General features: G+C 40.0%; 1 protein-coding gene across 7 annotated transcripts in view; it reads left to right on the top strand.

Moving 5' to 3' along the window:
• KDM2A (lysine demethylase 2A) overlaps positions 1-17990 on the top strand; it is a 114869-nt gene that overhangs the window by 43976 nt on the left and 52903 nt on the right. For 2 of the 7 annotated variants that reach the window (XM_082748628.1, XM_082748627.1), the window contains exon 3: positions 11124-11269. The exons of the other annotated variants lie outside the window; for them this stretch is intronic. The gene's annotated coding sequence lies outside the window, so the exon portion shown is untranslated. The remainder of the gene's footprint in view (positions 1-11123; positions 11270-17990) is intronic. 7 annotated transcript variants of the gene reach the window in all.

Below are 17990 nucleotides of genomic sequence, written 5' to 3' on the forward strand. Positions count from 1 at the left end.
TCTTAAAGATTCAGGATGAGAGCAGTAACCGTAATGCTGATAACAGAGCAGTTGTTGACCAGTTTGCTGTGAAGGCAGGCCCTTCATTTCAGAAGTGAATCCAGTGATTAAAAACAAGAGCTTGTTTAGAGGGAAGGAAAGAACACCTTTATTTGTGGCCAGTGGAACCTGGATAACCTCTCTTGTCTTCCTTTTCCCTGAATTGACAGTGGAAGAGAAGGTGGTAGGAAAAGCTTTATTGATGGCTGTGGCTAACAGTGGTAAGGTGAACTGTGAACTTCCTTAAGTCTGTAGAAATTTTATCCATCTGAAACCTTTAATTCCATTCTTGTTGGAGAGTATCTGGTTGTCAAAAATTCTCAGTTTTCAGTCTCCAGATTGTAGATTTATGTGTATGGCCTTTGCTGTGGCAGAATAGGGAAATTAATTCTTGTTGTGCAGTGTTTTCTACGATTTTTGACTGACCTGCAGTAAGAAATATATTATTCTATGTTACCACCTGTACTTTGCATACAGCTGGATGTACATAACTAACAAAAGTTTCAGGAAATGGAACTTACCCATACTACATTTTCTGACACTTTAAATTTCATTCTATTATTACTTCATTTTCCAAAAATGCATATATGACCTAAATTGATATATTTTTTAGTTTTGGGTTTTTTTTAAGATTTTATTGATTTATTTGACAGACAAAAATCACAAGTAGGCAGAGAGGTGGGGGGTGGGGGCAGGAAGCAGGCTCCTCACTGAGCAAAGAGCCCGATGCTGGGCTGGATCCCAGGACCCTGGGATCAGGACCTGAGCCAAAGGGAGAGGCTTAACCCACTGAGCCACCCAGGTGCCCCATAGTTTTTCATTTTAATTTTAAGTAATCGCTGCACCCAAGGTGGAGCTCAAACTCAAGACCCCAAGATCAACAGTTGGATGCTCTCCTGACTGAGCCAACCAGGTGCCCCAGTGATCTGAATTGATTTTTGTAACTTGTGGTTTAAAGATGATTGATGTAGAACAGTGGTTCTCAAAGTATTTGATTTATACTCAAGATTCTTCTATAGGGATCTGCATAGTCAAAACTATTTCCATAGTAATAATTAAGATGTTGTTTGTCTTTTTCTCTCATTCTCTGATTGGAGATTTTCTAGAAACAGTAATTTTCCAGAACTACATGATGTGTGATATCCTTGCTTGCAGAGCTAATGGCATGTATATTTGTGTACTCTTGTATTTCCCATTATTTCCTAAGGTAGTAGGAAATACAAGTGCTTATATACAGCACCTATACAAGTGCTTTTTCAGATATTAAAGTGCATTTTCAGTACTCCTGTTGTGCTCTTACTTTTGATTTATATGTACCTGCTATAATCTCTGTACTCTCATTGTGGTCCTGTGAATTATTACCCTGAAATCCTGAAATTTCCTTGAGCCTGTGTGGAAATATAGGCACAATGTGTTGCCTTGTTTTGCCATTTTATAGAGAATTCCTCTGCTTTAATTTATAATCAGTAAATATATATAACCTATATAAATAACCTAAATAAAACATAAATACAGGGTATCTGGTTGGCTCAGTCGATTAAGCATCTGCCTTTTGCCCAGGTCATGATCCCGGAGTCCTGGGATCAAGCCCCACATTGGGCTCCCTGCTCAGTGGGGAGTCTGCTTCTCCCTCACCCACTCCCCCTGCTTGTGTTCTCTCTCTCAAATAAAATATTTAAAAACCTATATAAAACATATAAACAAAAGCTGTTTGGGGTCCTCAGTAATTTTTAAGAGTGTAAGGGATTCCTGAGACTAAGAAGTTAGAGAGTTAAGAATGTCGACTTGGGGAGGGGAGGGTGTCACAGTGTGTGTGTGCGCGCGTGCGTGTATTTAAAAAAGAAAAAATACATGGCATGAATTCTCTACCCTTAACAAGTTTTTACGTATACAGTTTTGTTCACTGTAAGCACAGTGTTGTACAACAGATCTAGAAAATTTTCATCTTATGTAATTGAAACCTTAAAAACTTTGAACAGCACCTCTGCACTTCCCCCACCCACTCCCAGCAGCCACAATTTTACTTTCTGTTTCTGTGAATTTGATGAGAATATAGACTTTTTTGTAACTTTTTTGTAACCAATCTTCTGGACCTAGGTTGAATTCCCAGCTTGGCTACTTGTTAAATTATCCTGGCTCAAGTTACCCAACCTTTTTGATTCTTACTTTCTTCATAACTAAAATAGATATTTTGCTATTTTATTTCATAAGGCTATTTTGAGGATTATATGAGCTAGAAAAATGGCCTTGAAAATACTTAGCATATAGGAAGCATTCATATGTTAGTTCTTACTATTTTTGAATATGTAGTAATACCTAGCCACATTGATATTCAGCTGTTGCATTTCTTTCTCTTTTTTTAAGATTAAAAAAAAATTTATTAGAGAGAGAGAGTACGGGCCCATGAGCACAAGCAGGTGGAGGGGCAGAGAGAGAGGGAAAACCAAACTTACTGTTGAGCAGGGAGCCCAGTGTGGGGCTCGATCCCAGAACCCTGGGATCATGACCTGAGCCAAGGCAGATGCTTAACTGACTGAACCGCCCAGGTGCCTCCAGCTGTTGCATTTCTTAGTCACATTCACCTGTGTGAAGCTGGATCATTTAAACTTTCTGTAGGATCTTGTTCTCATTCTGCTTTTTCCTGTGCCTTTAGCCTTCTTAACTGGGTTTTGTTTTCCATATAAACTGTGAGATTCTTGAAAATAGTAGCTGTCTTCCATCCATTTCTTTCTGTTGTGCCTTAGACACTACTCCGCCTGTAGTAAGGACTTAAAACGTGTACTTCCTTGGGCAAAGGCCATGGGAGACACAGGTTTAGAATTCCCATGAGGATAGGGGCGCCTGAGTGGCTCAGTGGGTTAAATAAAGCCTCTGCCTTCTGCTCAGGTCATGGTCTCAGGGTCCTGGGATCGAGCCCCACATCGGGCTCTCTGCTCAGCAGGGAGCCTGCTTCCTCCCTCTCTCTCTCTCTCTCTCTCTCTCTCTCTGCCTGTGTCTCTGCCTACTTGTGATCTCTTTTTGTCAAATAAATAAATAAAATCTTTAATTAAAAAAAAAAAAGAATTCCCATGAGGATAAGAATTCCCATGAGGATAGTGGTGGGGAGAGAGCTTTTAGGACCTTTTTCTGATTATTTACTGTCTATCTTAGGAACTTTCTTCCCACTACTGAACAGATTGCCTAAGAAGTATAGTGAAGGATAAATTAAAATTTATTAAATAATATCAGTTTCTTTGGTTAATCCTGTTCCTCTTGGCAATAAGAAATTCTAACATAATTGGCATACTTTTCACCAGGGTTTCTCTCATTACATTCCAACAATTTAAGAGAATCAGTTATTATACCAAATAATTCAGATTAGGGTGTTTTAATTCTTATGGTCTGTAAGTATGTATGATTATTTCTAAAGATTTAGAGCAACCCGGGCAAGCAGGTGTGGATTTTGTTTAAGCCTTTTATTTTTGTTGGACAGCCCTCTTTTTTCCTTGAATTTACTTTCAACGTTCTCTAGTCTTCTTTATTGGTAAATATATTTTTTAAAATTTTATTTATTTATTTGTCAGGGAGAGAGAGAGCAAGCACAAGCAGGGGTAGTGGCAGGCAGAGGTAGGGGCAGGGAGCCCAACGCAGGACTTGATCCTAGGACCCTGGGATTGTGACCTGAGCTGAAGAATGACTGAGCCACCCAGGTGCCCGTCTGATTGTCTTAATGTCCAGGAGTTTGTTCTAGTATAAGCTCATTGCTGCTATGTCTTCTGACTCTACACTTCCCCTGTTCAGATTTGACCATTCTTTCAAGCTCCCTCTACCTAGAAGTTAAGAATGATATGAACTCTGTTACTTAGAAAAGGGCCTTCTCCTGAATAACACCTTCCAGAAATTAAACCTTCATATTAAATTATTGGCAGTGAGGGGGTGGAGAGAATGCAGTTGTTGGATCTCATAAAATTTCATCCCTAGGATTAGACATTTGGTGTGAAGAGATTTAGAGATGGTGTAATCAGAAAAGAGCTCCATTCCAAAGGGGTGGACTTGGAAAATTTATTAACTTATTGCTTGGGATGATAAAGAAAAAAATCTTGTCTGATGTTTAATGCTGTTTGAGAAGAGGCATTTGAAGTATGATTTATCTCTAGCCACACAGACCATTCTTTGGGGGCAAGATGTTTGGTTTCCCAGTCCCAATTTTGATTCATGTTCAAAACCACAGTTGCTATTTTTTTTTTTTTAAAACATGTGCTGGCTACCTTGTTTCTGTTTAATTTGATCCATATACAGTCCGGGGTGATGGCTTCTATTAAGTAGATCATATATAGTGAGAGGCTAAACCAGGATTTGAACCCTGGAAACCTGTTCCAAACCCTGCCACTACTCTACATAGCCTCTCTCTTAATCTGTAAGGCACTTCACAGTTTGCAGAGTATTTGTACATATGTTCTCACTTATTTATTTATTTATTTATTTATTTATTTTTAGATTTTATTTCTTTGTGAGAGAGAGAGAGCTTGAGCAGGGGGAAGGGGCAGAGGGAGAGGGTGAAGAGAAAGAAGTAGACTCCCCACTGAGCAGGAAGCCCAACTCGGGGCTCAATCCCAAGATCTCAGTACCATGACCTGAGCTGAAGCAGATGTTCAACCAGCTGAGCTGCCCCGGCTCCCCATATGTTCTCATTTAAACCTCACAGCAATCCTGTATGTTTGGTGAAATTCTTGACATTTTCAACCAAGAAAAAAAATGTCTTAGGGAATTTGAAGCTCATCAAGGCAGTACTTAGACCCAGGCTCACACCCACTTCTTACTCCAGTTCCTTCGTTTTCATTATGTAGTATTGCTTAAGATAATAAATAATAAATAGAGTCATACCTGAAGGTGATTTTTTTTTTTTTTTTTTTTTGAGGGAGAGGTGAGGGGAAGGGCAGAAGAAGAGGGAGAGAGAATCTTAAGTAGGCTCCATGCCTAGTGTAGAGCTGGACGTGGGGCTCAGTCTCACAACACTGAGATCATGACCTGAGCCCAAATCAAGAGTCAGACACTTAACTGACTGAGCCACCAAGGGTCCCCTGAAAGTGAATTTTCTAAGAATTTGAACTTGGCTGAAGGTGATTGGTAATATTATAAGATGTGATGCTTAAGTCTAGAGAAATTTAGCAAAAATGTGGCCATTAAGTTGCACTATTAGTTTCCCTTAGTAGCTTGAGTATAACTACTTTTTTTTTTTAAGGTTTTATTTGTTTATTTATTTGTCAGATTGAGGGGGGTGCACACAAGCAGGCAGAGTGGCAGACAGAGGGGGAGAGAGAAGTAGCCTCCCTGTCGAGCAAGGAACCCGATGGGGGACTCAATCCCAGGACCACGGGATCATGACCCGAGCCGAAGGCAGCAGCTTAACTGACTGAGCCACCCAAGCATCCCAAGTATAACTACTTTTATTAAATATTTTCTTCAGGGATGCCTGGTGGCTCAGTTGGTTAGTGTCTGCCTTAGGCTTGGATCATGATCCTAGCGTCTTGGGATTGAGTCCCACATCAAACTCCTTGCTCAGTGAGGAGCCTGCTTCTCCTGCCTACCATTCTCCCTGCTTATGTTCTTCTCTCTCTGACAAATAAATTAAAAAATACTAAAAAAAAAAAAGAAAAAAAAAAAGAAAAAAAGTAAACCGACTTCGAGCATTAAACAGTCCAGCAACAAGAAGATATTTGCCAGTGTTTTGTTTTTTTTTTTTTTTTTTTTTTGACAGAGAGAGTGAGTGAGTGCAAGCATAAGCAGGGAGAGAGGGAGAAGCAGTCCCTTGCCATGGAGCAGGGAGACCAGTGTGGGGCTTAAAACCCAGGACCCTGGAATGGATCCAAGCTGAAGGCAGACACTTAATCAACCAAGCCACCCACGTGCCCCCAGTTTACCAGTCTTAAACTAATGATCCTAGGTAGTTACAGGAGTGAAGACATAATTTTTTCTGCTTTAACTTGAGTTGGCACATATGGGTAACTGAAAGCTCAGAAGGAAAGAGGTCTTGCCAGGATTGTAATGTAGTCATGACAGTAGGAGAGGGGAGGAGTGTATGTGTTTGTGGGGGACAGTTTATAATATCAGCTTCTTGATCTTTTGTCAGTTCCTTCTGGAGCTACTACTTCTACACATGATTTTTCATGACCCCTTTAAATCTCAAGTTTGACAGTTTGGAAAAAAAAGTCATATGTTGCTTAAGAGATTGACCTTTGTGAATCAAAAGCCTATCAGTTCTAGAGAGAAGGGAGGTAGAGGAAAGCATCCTGATGAAAGCAATGTAGCAAGACTGGAAGTAGGTGCATTTATATAATCTTGCTTCCAGGGACTACTTGCTGGCTCTCTAAACTTAACCGAAAGACTTCGGAGAAGATGCATGTGTGGCACATTTCATTGTGTTATTTACTGAGCAAATGTCTCAAGTCAGTGTTTTTCAGAACAAGCTGTCTTCTGAGGTCTGCAGTACCTTACTCAGTGACAGGCATAAAGATCATTTACTTCTTTAAATTTGAGATAAACTTCTAGGTTGTTGTTGTTTTCTCTTTTTCTGTAAATTGTTCTTGCCTAATAGGTACACTAATCTTTACCTTCCAGGAGCTGCAGTGGCATGGCTTGTACCATGTATTATACTAATGACTTAGAGTTGCATCAGTTGCATCAGTTACAGAAGATGGTGAAAAAAACTAGGCATTATCTTTGTATTCTGTGTTCTGGGTGTCTGTTTCTGTAGAAACAAATCAAGCAGTAAACAGAAGTGTTCAGGGAGTATTTGGGTCTCAGTGGATGTTCATTGGCTATTGAAAATAAACTTAAGAAATTGGTTAGGTTGAGAGAGAAACTGAGTATTTCTGAATTCATTATTGTTTACATTTTTGGATGATATTTTTTTGTTGTGTGTGGGTAATTTAAAGATTGTTTCCTTTCTTTCTTTTTTTTTTTTTTTTTAGAATAGAATAGAATTTTGGTTTTTTTTGTTTTTTAGAATTAGGCTTTCTAAAATTCCTTTTTTTTTTTTAAAGATTTATTTATTTGACCGATCACAGGTAGGCAGAGAGGCTGCCAGAGAGAGAGGAAGGGAAGCAGGCTCCCTGCTGAGCAGAGATTCCTGACATGTGGGGCTGGATCCCAGAATGCAGGGATCATGACCTGAGCTGAAGGCAGAGGCTTTAACCCACTGAGCCACCCAGGCGCCCATAAAATTCCCTTTTTTGTTCTAGGCGGTAAATAGTTAGAAAAAGCAAACCTTTAACATTTTGGGGGGGATACAATTTCCTTTAGACTAATTTTTAAATGTCAGATAGTGAAAGTGATAAATTTAAAAAATGTTCTGGGGCTACAAAAAGGAAGTGAAAATTTGAAAGAATGGGACAGAAGGTAGAGTGAGGAATTAACACATCTTTACCAGGCTGCTTATGGATAAACTAATTGAATATTTTGCATGTTGATAGAAAATATAATATTACGAATACTTCTTTTGTCATTATCCAAAGAGAAAAGTAGGTATATTCGAATTTTTGTTCCTTTGAGGGAACAAAAATGTGCTTTTGGTATAACATCTGAACTCAGATTATTTTCCTTCAGGATGTTGATGAGGTGCCTTATCTTCATCCTGAACTTCAGAGGGTGATTTTGCTACTTAACAGCCAAGCTTTTTTCCTTTGCAGAATTGTGATGATATCATGGTTAAATCTGCAGCAAGCGCACTGAACAGTTGATTATACTAAATGGTATGTAGAAAAGCAGGCAATGGTGGTGGAAGGAATCCAGCACTTTAACTCATTTCTCAGCTAGTTGGTTTTGTGGAGGGCATATTTATGGTCAGGCTAAGTGTATGCTGACTCTTTCAGAGAATTTTAGGATCATTCTGTATATATAGTAGGTATTTGACACCAGTTCTGCAGGAACCTTGAGGAGAAAGTTCACATTGTGTTGTATATCCAACACAAAGTGAAGCTCACTATCTTTGAGCTTCTGCCTTTTCAGATGCCCCTTTTTTCCTTCTAAATCAAGAGAGACTTAGTTGTAGATAAGCTTCTTGCCAAATTCTGTAGATATCTTCTTTTTATGGATTACTTTGTCTTTTTCTTGAAATTAACTGGTCTCGTAAAGATTTCATATGTAGAAAGTGTTCTGTGTACTGTTGATCTCTGCAGAAGTTGATGTCAGTTGCCCAGAAAATACTTGAGACTGACATAGCTGAACTTTCAAAAAGAAAGGCAAGCTTTTCCAGCCATGCCAGTTCATCAGTATGCCTTCTTTGTAATGTATTGGAGTAGTTATACATAAAAAAAACTAAGGGTGGGTTCTTCCTTAATCCTTGGGCTCAGGTCTCCTACTATTTTGGGGACAGTGTTACATGGATCAAAAGGTAAAAACTGTAAGGAAGTGATTTCCACTATTTTTGTACGTCCTTAGGATGTTCCCGTTACAATCCCCCATTAAGTAAGGTAAAATGAAATTATACAGATTTTCTAAATAAACATTATAACCTTTTTATTTTTTATTTTTTTTTAAAGATTTTATTTATTTGACAGAGAGAGATCACAAGTAGGCAGAGAGGCAGGCAGAGAGAGAGGAGGAAGCAGGCACTCCGCTGAGCAGAGAGCCCGATGTGGGACTCGATCCCAGGACCCTGAGATCATGACCTGAGCCAAAGGCAGCGGCTTAACCCACTGAGCCACCCAGGCGCCCAACATTATAACCTTTTTTAAAAAAGATTTTATTGATTTATTTGAGAGAGAGAGTGAGCAGGGTGGGGTAGGGGAGCAGAGGGACAAGCAGGCTCCCTGCTGAGCGTGGACCCTGTCCCTAGGACACTGAGGCAAAGTCAGATGCTTAACCAACTAAGCCATGTAGGTGCCCCAAGATTATAATCTTTTATTTTTGAAAAATGCTTGTGCTCTGTCTACTTATATCTTATTAATGAGATACTGAGAAATCCGGTAGGGTGAGAGGGAAGCCCAAAAAAGTTTGAAGAGGTCACCTCTTCATAGAGGCGCAACATTAAGAGTCTGTATCCTTTGTAGGTATTTAGTAGGTATTTAGTAAAGTTATACTTAATGAATAAACATTTCCTCTTGTATCAGTTCTTATGGTGGAGCCTTAGTCAACCCCTCTGTGCTAGTTGTTCTTCCTTCTGAGTTTTAATAACATTTGCATCTACTTGTCTTAATACATGTCACATTGAATTGCAATACTATAATTTATTTACATGTCTGTCTCCCCCTACTGGCCAGCAGTCTTCTTGAGGTCTAGAACTGTGCCTTTTTCTTTGTATGGGGAGTATTTGGTTGTTACTCCATAGTCAGTGTGCCCCTGTTTTATGAATGAGTTAAGTGTTCAGATAATAATTTTTATAGTACTCATATGCAGTGGGAGGAGGGTATAGACAGCAATCTGTCAGTGTGTGTTTGTGTGTGTGTGTGTATCTGCTTCTGTGTGACCTTGAGGTAGGTCATGTTGATTTCTCAAAACATGAAATAAGAGAAAATGAGAACAACACTTTAAAGTTCACTTGATTTGGGGGATATATATGTATTTGTATGTTTGTGAAGGGTGGGGGAGGATGAGAGCCTGAGCATTTTTCTTCTTTTAAAGTGTATGTAAGTGCATATTAAGGGTAATCAAGTGGGGATTTGGTGTATTTTGCAAAAATCCAGATTTAATCCATCTAAATTTTTAAAAATGTGCCCTCAAACTTTTTTTTTAATAGCAATATCATGATGTGGGACATGAAAATCTAATTGTTTCTTGACTTCTTAAACCATCACCAGTGGAGGCTCTGTAATTAATTTTTTTTCCCTTAGGCAGTGGAGTAAAATCAAAATCTTGGAGAAAATAGGAGATGAAGAATTAATCTTGGTAAAAAATATTGGCAATTTCATCTTTACAGAAAGTGTGTAAATAAATGTTAGTTTACTACAAATTCAGTGAATGAGAACAAATTTTACTAACATATATAATGTACTAAGTTCAAAGCACTCTGATATAAAATGGTTTCTGGCTAGGAATAGTAATATTTTTCAGTCAGAATAGCTGAAAGACCAGTAACATAATTTGTCAGGTAAAAACTAGAATTAGAATTCAGGAATGGTAGGGGGCATCTGGCAGATTTAGTCTGTGGAGCATGTGACTTTTAATTTCAAGGCTGTAGGTTCAAGCCACACAGTAGGCGTGGAGATTACTTAAAAATTTTAAAGATCTTTTAAAACCAGGAATGGTCAAATAAACAGCAGCAGACCTAGAAATGTAGTGTTCCTTAGCAAATGCCAAAAATCTCCCACCCTGGGGAAGATTTTTGTTAACCTCCTATCTATGAAGCAATTTTCTAATTTATAGAGTGTCATTTGTTTCCAAAAGATCCCACCCGCTCTCTTTGCCAGAGCCATTTAAGCTGTCTGGAGTCTCCTTCCTTTGCCAGTTTCTTCTAGCTGCCTCAAGCTGCTGGTGTGGTTAAAGTTTCATTCCAAACTAGTGTCAGCATAGACCTGTAGTTAAGACCATTGGTTCTAGAACCAAAGTGTCAGGATTCAAATTCCAGCGACACCAATTTTACTAGCTTTGTAACTTGGGCACATTACTTCTGTCCTTCATTTTTTTTTTTATAAAGTAGGGAAGATGATAATTTTTTTTTTTTTTTTTTAAGATTTTTTGTTTGATGGGGCGCCTGTGTGGCTCAGTTGGTTAGGCAACTGCCCTTGGCTCAGGTCATGGGGATCGAGTCCCAAATTGGGCTCCCAGCTTCACGAGGAGTCTGCTTCTCCCTCTGACCTTCTTCCCTCTCATGCTCTCACTCTTTCTCACTGTCTGGCAAATAAATAAAAATCTTGAAAAAATTGAAAAGATCTTATTTATTTGAGAAAGAGAGAGAAATAACGAGAGAGCACAGTCGGGGGTAGGGGATGGGTTGGGGAGAGGGAGAAGCAGACCCTGTGCCAAGCAGGGAGCCTGACATGGGCTGGATCCCAGATCATGACCTGAGCTGAAGGCAGATGCTTAACTGAGCCACCCAAGCGCCCTGAAAGGATGATAATCTTTTTTTTTTTAATTTTTAAAAAATATTTTATTTATTCATTTGACAGAGATTAAGCAGGCAGAGAGGCAAGCAGAGAGAGAGGAGGAATCAGGATCCCCGCCGAGCAGAGAGCCCGATGTGGGGCTGGATCCCAGTATCCCAGGATTATGACCTGAGCCGAAGGCAGAGGCTTTAACCCACTGAGCCACCCAGGCGCCCCAAGGATGATAATCTTAATAGGACTGTTGTTTACCTTCAGAGCAGTAGCCTTTCTGGGTGTCATTATAGTAACAGCCTTTTCCTACTTTATGCAACTTATTCCTTCTCTGATTTCATTGTACCTTTGGGGATGAGAATTGCCTAAGCTCTCCAGGAAGAACTACTACTACTTCTTTTTTTGTTTTGTTTTGTTTTTAATTTGTCAGAGAGAGACACACAGAGAAAGGGAGCACAAGCAGGGGGAGTGGGAGAGGGAGAAGCAGGCCTCCCACTGAGCAGGGAGCCCGATGCAGGCCTTGATTCCAGGACCCCCGGATCATGACCTGAGCCAAAGGCAGACGCTCAATGACTGAGCCACCCAGGCGCCCCAGAAAGAACTACTACTTTTTTTTTTTTTTTAAGATTTTGTTTATTTATTTGGCAGAGATCACAAGTAGGCAGAGAGGCAGACAGAGAGAGAGAGGGGGAAGCAGGCCCCCTGCTGAGCAGAGAATCTGATGCGGGCTTGATCCCAGGACCCTGGGATCATGACCCGAGCCGAAGGCAGAGGCTTTAATCTACTGAGCCACCCAGGCGCCCCCAAAGAACTACTTCTCACATTTGGTAGATGGAGATATGTGAAGGTTTGTTTAATAAGAGGGCAGGAGTTATGGAAGGAGGAAGATGTGGAAGTCCCTAGGAGGTTTACCCTGCCAACCTCTGCCAGGTCTCACCACAGGTCTCTACCTGTGCCAGGTTAGGACACAGGGAGCTGGATCTAAAATTAGATATTCTTGGGCGCCTGGGTGGCTCAGTGGGTTAAGCCGCTGCCTTCGGCTCAGGTCATGATCTCAGGGTCCTGGGATCGAGTCCCGCATCGGGCTCTCTGCTCAGCAGGGAGCCTGCTTCCTTCTCTCTCTCTCTGCCTGCCTCTCCATCTACTTGTGATTTCTCTCTGTCAAATAAATAAATAAAAAAAATAAAATAAAAAAATAAAATAAAATCAGATATTCTTTGAATAAAGAGAAACAGACCTCTGGGTCTGGTACGTAGCTGATTTTCCATACGCTATAGTTTATATAGGAGCAAGAGTGAGATCTCAGTTGGAACCAAATTATAGAGGACTTTATTTTAGAACACAGAGGGACCTTAAATTACTTACCTCCAAGGGAAAATTAGGATCTAGAGAAGTTAAATGATTTACTTAGCTGCCTAAAATCACACAGCATAGTAGTAATAGTAGAATTGACACTAGATACTTTTGCTTATAGACACTTCTGGTTTCTTGTTTTTCTGTTATCCAAAAAACTTAACTTAGGTCAATTTTACCTTTTTTCCCCTCTTCATTTGTAAAATAATGCCATCCTATTTCCTGACTTTCATAGGGTGACTATTTTAGGTATAAAAAAAAGAAACTATTTGATATAGAATTTAAAAGGATAAAATTGTACATTGGTTCTCTAGGAATGGTTTTGGTATGTTGTGTGATTTTTAAAAATTGTGGCAAAATACATATACATAAAATTTGCCATTTTCACTATTTTTAAGTGTACACTTCAATGGCAGTCAATTAATTAATTAATTAATTCACAGCTTTGTGCAACCATTACCACTATTTATTTTTGAAACTTTCTGATTATCCCAAGTAGAAACTCTAACCACAAAGCAGTAATTCCCCATTCTTCATTCCTTCTCCTCACAGCCCCTGGTAACTTTTTTTTTTTTTTTTTGGGAGAGAGAATGAGAGAGAGAGAGAGAGCATGAGAAGGGGGAGGGTCAGAGGGAGAAGCAGACTTCCTGCTAAGCAGGGAGCCCAATGCAGGATTCAATCCCAGGACTCTAAGATCCTGACCTGAGCCGAAGGCAGTCGCTTAACCAACTGAGCCACCCAGCCCCCCACTCCCGTAACCTTTAATCTGCTTTCTGTCTCTATGAATTTGCCTGTTCTAGGTTCCTCATATAAGTGAAATCGTATAATATTGATCCTTTTGAATCTGACCTCTTCCACTTAGCATGATGCCTTTAAGGTGCATCCAAGGTGCCCATGTGTCAGAACTCCATTCCTTTTTATTGCTGAGTAAGATTCCATTATATCATTATCCTACATTCTCTTTATGTGTTTATCTGTAAATGGATATTTGGGACTATTTCTACCTTTTGACTATTGTGAATAATGCTGTTATGAATATTGGTATGAAAGTATCTGTTTGAGTCTCTGCTTTCAAACTTTTGGGTATATACCTAAAAGTGGAATTATTAGATCATATGGTAATTCTATGTTTAATTTTTTGAGGAATTGCCCTGCTGTTTACCATACAGGCTGTACTGTATTATATTTCCACCAGCAATGCATAAGGGTTCCAGTTTGTCCATTTCCTTGCTAACACTTGTCTTTTTTTTTTTAATAATAGATATCCTAATTGATGTGAAGTATATCTCATTGTGGTTTTGATTTGCATTTCCCTGATGATTAGTGATACTGAGCATCTTTTCATATGTGTATTGGTCATTTGTGTTTTGTTTTTTGGGTTTTTAAAAAATTTTATTAATTTGACAGATCACAAGTAGGCAGAGAGGCAGGCAGAAAGAGGGGGGAAGCAGGCCCCCGGCTGGGCAGAGAGCTTGACTCAGGGCTCGATCCCAGGACCTTGGGATCATGATCTGAGCTAAAGGCAGAGGCTTTAACCCACTGAGCCACCCAGGCGCCCCCCCCTTTTATTAAAGTTTTTATTTATTTATTTGACAGAGATCACAAGTAGGCAAAGAGGCAGGCGGGGGGGGGGGGCTGTTTTGTTTTTTAAGATTTTATTTCTCTGACAGAGAGTGAGCAAGCACAGCAGGCAGGAGAGAGAAAAGCAGGCTCCCTGCTGAGCCTGATGTAGGGCTCCATCCTAGGACCCTGGGACCATGACCTGAGCCAAAGTCAGTCACTTAACCAGCTGAGCCACACAGGTGCCCCTGGTTTGTTTTTTAAGATTTATTTATTTTAGAGAGAGAAAGCAAGCAAGCGCCTGTGCAGCTAAGGGAGGGCAAGAGGAAAGAGAGAGAGAACCTTAAGCAGACTCCACATGAGAAGTTACCTTCTATTCCTAATCTGTTCGCTGTCTTTTATCATGAAAGGATGTCAAATTTTGCCAAATGCTCTTTCTGCATTTATTGAGAGGATCATTATCATTTTGTCCTTTTTTTTTTTTTAAGATTTCATTTATTTGAGAGAGTGAGTGAGCACGAATGGAAGGAGGGGCAGAGGGAGAGGGAGGAGCAGGCACCCCACAGAGCAGGGAGCCCAATGTGGGGCACAGTCCTGGGACTCCGGGATCATGACCTGAGTCAAAGGCAGACGCTTAACCAACTGAACCACCCAGGCACCTCTCATGTGCTGATTTTTAAATTTAATATTTCACAAGCACTTTTCAGTGTTATTTGTTGTAATAAATATGTTTATGGTCACATTATATTCACCAGAGTACATGTTAGCCTTGGGTGGCTTAGCCGTTTTCCTATAGGACAAGACTAGTTTTATGTGACCTTTAGAAAATGATTTCTCTTTCTCACCTCATTCCACTCCCCCAAATATCTAAGAAAGGCAGATGGTTGCTTGCATCAAGGAATATTCCCTGCTCAAAATTCCTGATTTCTTCACTCTACTCTGTTCTTTTACTTTTTAGGTGTATAATGTAAAGGCATCTTAAGACCATGCCCTTTCCATCATTCTTTTTTACTACATGTTTAGAAAAGGGAATGCCAAAAGTTTCCATATAATGATTGATAACCTATTTGCATCCAACCTTGCCTCACTGTCTTTTCTTCATCACCTAGGAGAGATAATAGTATATTAATATTTACTAGTATATCGGTATATTATTAGTATATGAGATATTACTAATTTTAGTAACTGATATTAGTATAACTAATATCTAATATCTGTATCCCTTGAACTTGACCTACCTGTCAGTACTTGGGTTAATCTAAGTGTTCATTTACATGGCCATTTTTATCATTTAATATAGTTAGTCACCGCTTGACTAAGGGTGGTGAATTTTTAAGGCAGTTTTAAAATTCTTTTCATTGTTTGGATGCTGGACAATATAAGTCTGCTTATATAGTTTGGTTATCTAAACAGAATAAACCATTATTGATTATAAACTCACTGTGGACCCTGCAAAGTATAAATTGGTTTTGAGGGAAAATGTGGTTGGAATAGATTTCAGCGTTCACTTTGTGCCTGCTCTTTTCTGTGACACTTGGTTCAGTGAGGGCTGGGATCTATGGGAGACCAGTAACTGCCTCTGGGCTGCCTAAAATGGCCTGTATGGAAGTCATCTGGGCGTACTGGCAAGCCATTGCGAATTACCTGACAGTGTTGGTGGGTGGGCTGAAGGAGATCGATGGTTGCTTTCCTTAGTATTAAAGTAGCCTTGCCTTTTGGGTTTTACCTGTAGCAGATTGTGTTATTGCCTACTGATTTCCAAGCTTATTGCACGGATTGAAAATGTTCTTGTGCTTTTTTAAAAGATTTATTTATTTTTAGAGGGAGGACAGAGGGGCAGAGGGAGAAGGAGCAAATCCTCAAGCAGACTCCCTGCTGAATGGTAGCCTGACTCGGGGCTCAGTCCCAGGACCGTGAGGTCATGACCTGAGCTGAAACCAAGGGTTGGATGTTTAAACAGCTGAGCCACCTGGGATTGAATATATATTTAAAACGCTTAGAGGTTTGCTATAGATAACTTGTTTACTTTCACTAGGATTTATGTTAAGATGAGGATAGGCAAAAAAACAATATTCTTGACAGTATTTAAACTGATACAGATAGTTTTCATATTATTGCTGATTTATCAGTTGTAGCAAACAAAAAGAAAACAATCCAGATTCATTTTTCTGTTGTCTTTAAGTGGCTTGGCTAGAGCAAGTGCCTGCTCCATATCCTTATATTCTGTATTTTGGAAATGTAAATGGAAGAAGGAATTCTTGAATATAGGAAGAAGAAAAACATATAAAAAGGAAGGAAGGATGGGGGAACTTCTCGCTACCATGTTAGAAATGTTGGGATAGTCAGGGTGATTATGTCCTCCGTACTGAGGAAGAGTCAGTAATGGTAGACCTAGGAAAGGTTAAAGTTTGAAAATGTGACTGGGATTTTGACAAGTGTTTTAGAAGTTACAGTGCACGTGAGGGGAGGGGGCATTTGCATTTATTTTGATCGTGTTGCCCTTGCTCTGTGGAATTCATCTTTTGGAATTCTCTTCAGAAACATATAAATGAAGTATAGTAAGGAGGGGAACTAAGGATATCTTTTTTCTTTTCATTTTTAAGATTTTATTAGGGGTGCCTGGGTGGCTCAGGGGGTTAAAGCCTCTGTCTTCAGCTAAGGTTATGGTCTAAGGGTCCTGGGATTGAGCCCCCCCACATTGGGCTCTCCGTTCAGCAGGGAGCCTGCTTCCACCTCTCTGTCTGCCTGCCTCTCTACTTGTTCTGTCTCTCTCTCTCTGTCAAATAAATAAATAAAATATTTTAAATAAATAAATAAATAAATAAAAGATTTTATTAATTTCAGAGAGAGCATGAATGGTGGGGAAGGGCAGAGGGAAAGGGAGAAGCAGACTCCCTGCTGAGCAAGGAGCCGGATGTGGGGCTCAGTCCCAGGACCCTGAGATCATGACCTGAGCCAAAGGCACACTCTTAACTGACTGAGCCACCTGATGATGTCTGTTATAAAAACAAATTCACCCAGCTGCAGTAACCCTGAGGCTACTGATGGTGGCCGGCATTGCCATACCTTAGCCCAGGGGCTGTTCTGTTGCATCCCCCCATCCCCCGTGGGCAGCTTCACGAAGGCCACTTTTTGATGCCATTTCCAAGACTTTCAGCTACTTCACCCCCGACTTCTGGAAAGAGACTGTGTTCCCAAGTCTCCCTATCAGGAATGCACTAACCATCTTGTAAAAACCCACGCCAGAGTCTCTATACAGAGGATCCAGGCTCCTGCTATGGCCACCACATAGTTTTATACAAGAAAAATAAAGTGAATTAAAACTTGTTTAAAAAAAAAAAAATCATTAGAAATTGTCAGTGAAAATACCCTCACCCCAAATCTATCTAAAAATATTTTAACCAGTGATGGCATTATTGAAATAAGTGAAAAGTCTACCTAAATTAGGTCTTCTTTTGGCCTTTGAGCTGGGACTTCAGGCAGCAAAGTTGCTAGGTAAGGGTGTTAGGAGTTTTGGGGACATATGGAAAAGATATCAGGTATCCCTCAGTGTTTTCAACCCAAACATAACCTGGCGTGTTAAATCTAGCTCTCTACTGGTAACAGTCATTTTTATTTCCTTTAATTTTTATTTTTTTATGACTCATTCCTGCCCCTTTCTTGACCCCCAATCCCAAAAGACCTTTCCCCAATATCTAATTTTAAATTCCAGGTTTGGTTGTTCATAGCACATCCTAGGGTAGGGTTACTGTGTTTACCCTTGCCTCTACCATGCCCACACTGATTGTCCTTTGTGTATGTATTCAAGAAATTTCAGCAAAATTTGACACTGGCTAAAGTAAATATGCTAGAAGGTAAATTTGCAACAGGAGCAACATGTTATCTTCAAAAAAAAAAAAAATGGCTTGTGGGTACCTGGGTGGCTCAGTGGGTTAAGCCTCTGCCTTTGGCTCAGGTCATGATCTCAGGATCCTGGAATCAAGGGCCACATCGGGCTCTCTGCTCAGCAGGGAGCCTGTGTCCCCG

The sequence above is a fragment of the Mustela nivalis genome (assembly GCF_964662115.1).
Source record: "Mustela nivalis genome assembly, chromosome: 9".
In the NCBI taxonomy this organism is placed as follows: domain Eukaryota; kingdom Metazoa; phylum Chordata; class Mammalia; order Carnivora; family Mustelidae; genus Mustela; species Mustela nivalis.